This window comes from Colobus angolensis, unplaced genomic scaffold, assembly GCF_000951035.1.
Source record: "Colobus angolensis palliatus isolate OR3802 unplaced genomic scaffold, Cang.pa_1.0 Scaffold76, whole genome shotgun sequence".
NCBI lineage: Eukaryota > Metazoa > Chordata > Mammalia > Primates > Cercopithecidae > Colobus > Colobus angolensis.
Genome location: NW_012121376.1, coordinates 2990656 through 2995447, shown reverse-complemented (window position 1 = coordinate 2995447; position 4792 = coordinate 2990656). Strand labels below are relative to the sequence as shown.

The window sequence follows — 4792 nt, the reverse complement described above, 5'->3', positions numbered from 1 at the left end:
TTTTTTTTTTTTTTTTTTTTAGCTCATCAGCTATGATTAGTGTTAGTGTATTTTATGTGTGGCCCAAGACAATTCTTCTTCCAATGTGGCCCAGAGAAGTCAAAAGATTGGACACCCCTGGTCTACAGCAAAAATAGAAGCAAAGGATTATGGATTCAGAAGTACATGTCTGACAACAATATACAAAAGATGGGAGGGAGGAAATGGAACTATGAAATTCTTACATTATCCATGCATGATATCTTATTTGTAGGTAGATGGTGAAAAATTAAAGATAGATGTATACTGTAAACCCTAGGATAGCCAAAGAGATATCATTAACTGTTTAATACAAATACAATTATTTGGAAAAACAGGTCTAAAAATAACAATACTGGCCAGGCGCAGTGGCTCATGCCTGTATTCCCAGCCCTTTGGGAGGCTGAGGTGGATGGATCACTTGGGGTCAGGAGTTTGCAACCAGACTGACCAATATGGCGAAAACCCGCCTCTATTAAAAATACAAAAATTAGCCGGGCATGGTGGACACCTGTAATCCCAGTTACCCAAGAGGCTGAGGCAGAAGAATTGCTTCAACCCAGGAGGCGGAGGTTGCAGTGAGTCAAGATTGCACCACTGCACTCCAGCCTGGGTGACAGAACGAGACTCCATATCAAATACTACTACTAATTATAAAATACTGAAATAACAAAAACGCAAATATAATAACAATGTATTGTGGCATTTGTAATACATGTAGAAGTGAAATGTATGAAAAAATAGCAGGAAGGTAAGGGTAGAAGAAATGTTTATTCTTCTCTCTTCGACCAACTAACCACACCTGTAAAATGAGAAGAAAGTCTATGTCATAGGGTTATGAAAAGAACTAAATGACTTCACACATGTACAGTACCAAGCCTGGCGCTTGATGTGTGGTGAGTGCTTGCTAAATATTTGTTAAATGGACAAGTGAAGTGTTTAGTGTCATATATTCATTCACTATAAGAGAGTCAGGATTTCTCCCTAAAAAGCTGAATGTAGATTTCCTATATGGGGCTCACCAGGAAGTTGGTTAACTGCCAACAAGCGTTGTGTCTTCAAGCCCTAGTCTGGAAAACAGTCCATCATCCAATTTTACCTCCCAAGACTCGGTTCCTTCCCAGGAGCTTGTAAGTGAGGCAGACAGAGTTTAGTTAGTAATGGCAGTCAGGAAAAATAAACTTGCCTAGAGAAAGGGACAAAGAGAACCACAAACAGCTTATGTCGGGAAAAGGAATGTTTTCATCTCCTCGACATCTGTAATGCACATTTATCCTGTGATGAGCAATTGCACTTCTGTGTCTGACCTTGGGAAGACCCTGGAAAGTCTGGCTGGTTTGAAGACAAATGTATAAACCACATGCAAATTTCACAGCAAACCAGCCAATAAATATTCTCCAAACTGCCCTTGACATGTAAATGTTACCATGAATCTTAATGGCTTTACGCCCAAATCTTAGGCCTAGGAAAGTCCATGGAAAGATGTTCAAACGGGCTGTTGGTCAACGGAATGGCCCATTTTCCACTTTGCATAGGAGAAACGCTATCCTGCTTGGATAGAAAGGGAGTTTGTGTGAGCAAAGGAGGTGTGTGGGAAAGCCTGGGGCATAGTGGGGAGAAGCAGGTCAGTCTCAGAGGCTGGCATGTTGGACACTCCATGCCCTTGATGCCATTTTGCTCTAGCAATTTCTGCACCAATCAGCTGTGCACAGGTGTAGCCAGCACCCTGCCTATCTGCACCATGTACACCTTGCTTTCAACCCAGCCTCTCTGCCACCGCCTCATGGGACCTGCAGAAGCCATCCAGGTACAGAAATGCAAGGACACGTTACCCTGTGGGACAGCCCACACCAGTGTGGGGAGACAGCAGTAACCCCTGTCGAGTTTCCTAGGTGCAGCCTGCACACATCCTCAGAAAGCCCGACAGAACCGGGTCGCGACTGCCCGCCAGGGCGAGCGGCAGCCCTGGCTGGAGTTGATTCTCCTAGTGCCACTTACCCAAAAGGAGCATCTTGCTGGATGAAACCAACTTGTGGAACTTACCAAATTTAATAATTTACCAAAAATGTGCCTATTTTAGCTCGTTATAATGTGTACAGTAATTTATATCGGATGGGATGGTTTTGATAGATTTTGAAGATTTCTGCAAAGCTCTAAGTAACTGGGTTTTTTTGGGGGGTGGACTTTATTTTTGAGACAGGGTCTCACTTTGTCACCCAAGCTAGAGTGCAGTGGTGCGATCACGGCTCACGGCAGCCTTGACCTCCCGGGTTCAAGAGATCTTCCTCAGCCTCCTGAATAGCTAGGACTACAGGCGTGTGCCACCATGCCCAGCTAATTTTTTAATTTTTATATTTTTATAGAGATGGGGTCTCACTATGTTGACCAGGCTGGTCTCAAACTTCCAGGCTCAAGTGATCTGCCCTCCTTGGCCTTCCAAAGTGCTGGGATTGCACACATGAGCCACTGCACCTGGCCCCTAAGTAACTTGATTCTCATTTTGTCTTCATAATAGCATTTCCTCAGCAAAAGGAGAAAGGTATACAGGAGACTTGGCACACACAGTGGCCTGGGCTGCTGATGCTGGGAGGGGCAGTGGGAGACAAAGTGAGGTGGTATGGGGAGGAGGGTGTGCTGCGCCCACCCCCTGCCCCCATCCTCTTGCCCTAACAACCCTGCAAGGTTGAACGCCCTGCTCTGGTCGCTGCTGGCTTTAGGCATCAGCTCCAATTCCTGATGGCTCTGGGGGCTTTTATAGCCTTCTCTATAAAGAGGGATGGCAGCATCTGCCCTCAGCGGTAATAACGAGGGCAAAGTAAGACACCATATGCTTAACTCTTACTGCAGCAGGAGTTTGGTCCACATGGGACGCTTTTATTGTTACTGTTGCCACAGATCTTGTCTGAGGAGCTTCTGCAATCCTAAGGAAACTGCTAGAAGGTGTAAGATTCCCCTCAGCTGGAGACCTGCTCATTTTTCAAGATCTTTCCTGAGCACCACCTCTGCTCCAGCACTGGGCTGAGCACTGGGCACATGCAGAGCCCCAACACTGTCCCCAGAGGCTTCAGGCCTGGACCCTGAAGGAAGACAGCACCAGGGAGTAGCTTCTCCAGGAAGAGGACCCCAAACGGGCAGAAATGGGGCAGGAAGGGCTCTCCTGGCAGAGAGGGTCAGATGACCAAGAACTTCACACACCAAAAGGGAAAATCTATTCTTGCATTCAGTGAAAGCACTCCTTTAGTGAACTGGAAAGTTTTTTCTCTTTTCTTTTTTTTTTTTTTTTGAGATGGGGTCTCACTCTGTCCCCCAGGCTGGTGTGGAGTGACATGATCTTGGCTCACTACAACCTCCCAGGTCCAAGCGATTCTTCTGCCTCAGCCTCCCAAGTAGCTGGGATTACAGGTACCCACCACCATGCCCAGCTAGTTTTTGTATTTTTAGTAGAAACGAGGTTTCGTCATATTGGTCAGGCTGGTCTCAAACTCCTGCCCTCAAGTGATCCACTTTCTTGGCCTCCCAAAGTGTTGGGATTACGGACGTGAGCCACCGCACTCAGCCAACTTTTTCTTTAAAACGCCAAATTTTAATTAGCACCCCTGACACAGATCATTAACCCTTTAAGTAGCTAGTTTCTGAACTCCTGCATCCTGCAAAGATTCTCTCGGGCATGCAAGTGCCCTGCCCTCCCCATGGTCTGCCTCCATGAAGTTGCACTCAGTCCTACTCTGGCCCCAAACCCCTTTGAACAAACCCCATGGAATGGTGTGGCTGTCTGAGCCTCAGTCTCCTCACTTGTCAAATGTAAGAGTGAATTAAGGTCATGCATGTAGGATGTCTGTGGAACACCTGGCAGGGAGAAAACAGCGCATAGTAACTACTGTTGCTGCTGGTGCTCAAAAAATAACAGTCCTTTGCTTGAGCCCAGGAGTTTGAGGCTGCAGTGAGCTATGATTGAACCACTGCACTTAAGCCTAAGCGACAGAGGGAAACCATCTCTTAAAGAGAAAAAAAAAAAAAAAAAAAAAGCCCCATTTGCTTCACCTTTTCCATCACAGAAAAGCAAAACATTCAGATCTAGTAATTAATACTTCAGCCAAGAGGGCTCACGAGCCCATTTCTTTTAAGCATCTTCTTACATTTCTGAGCCTGTCATAATCACTTTCGCATGTACTGGGTGGTACTGAGTGACTATCTCCAGCTCTCCCCAGGTCCAAGGTATTCTGCTGCAGAAACATGACATGTGTATGAGTTAGCGAGTGCTGTGTAACAAATTATACTGAGACTCAGCAGTTTCCAACAACCACTGTTGAACATCTATCTCTCACAGTTTTTGAGAGCTGGGAATCCAGGGGCAGTTCATTTGGGGGTTCCAGCTCAGTCTTGCAGTGAAGTGGATGTCCAGGGCTGCAATCCAGGATTACACGACGGGGCCTAAAGGATCCACTGCCAAGCTCACTCGTGTGGCTACTGAGATTTCAGTTCCTTACCATGTGGCATGGCCACAAGGCTGCTGGTGATGTGGCAGCTGGTTTCCCTAGAGCAAAGGGTCCAAGAGAAAGAAGAGAGGAGAGGGAGAGGGAAAAAAAGAAACCAAGAGAGAAGCCACAGTACCTTTTATGATCTAATCTTGGAAGTATTGTGGCATCACTTCTGCAGATTCTATTGGTCACACAGACCTACATGGTATAATGTGGGAGGGGCTACACAAGGGTGTGAATTCCAGGGGGTGGGACCGCTGGGGGCTATCCTGGAGGCTGGCCACCACGACATGTCT

General features: G+C 46.4%; 1 long non-coding RNA gene across 1 annotated transcript in view; it reads right to left on the bottom strand.

The window, feature by feature from the left end:
* The window catches only part of LOC105501897, a 17377-nt gene extending 12788 nt beyond the window's left edge, over window positions 1-4589 (bottom strand). The window contains exons 1-3 of the long non-coding RNA XR_001000253.1: window positions 4506-4589; window positions 3811-3864; window positions 2861-2939 (exon numbers count right to left, since the gene is read on the bottom strand). This is a non-coding gene — a long non-coding RNA (uncharacterized LOC105501897). The remainder of the gene's footprint in view (window positions 1-2860; window positions 2940-3810; window positions 3865-4505) is intronic.
* Between the last annotated feature and the right edge of the window lie 203 nt (window positions 4590-4792).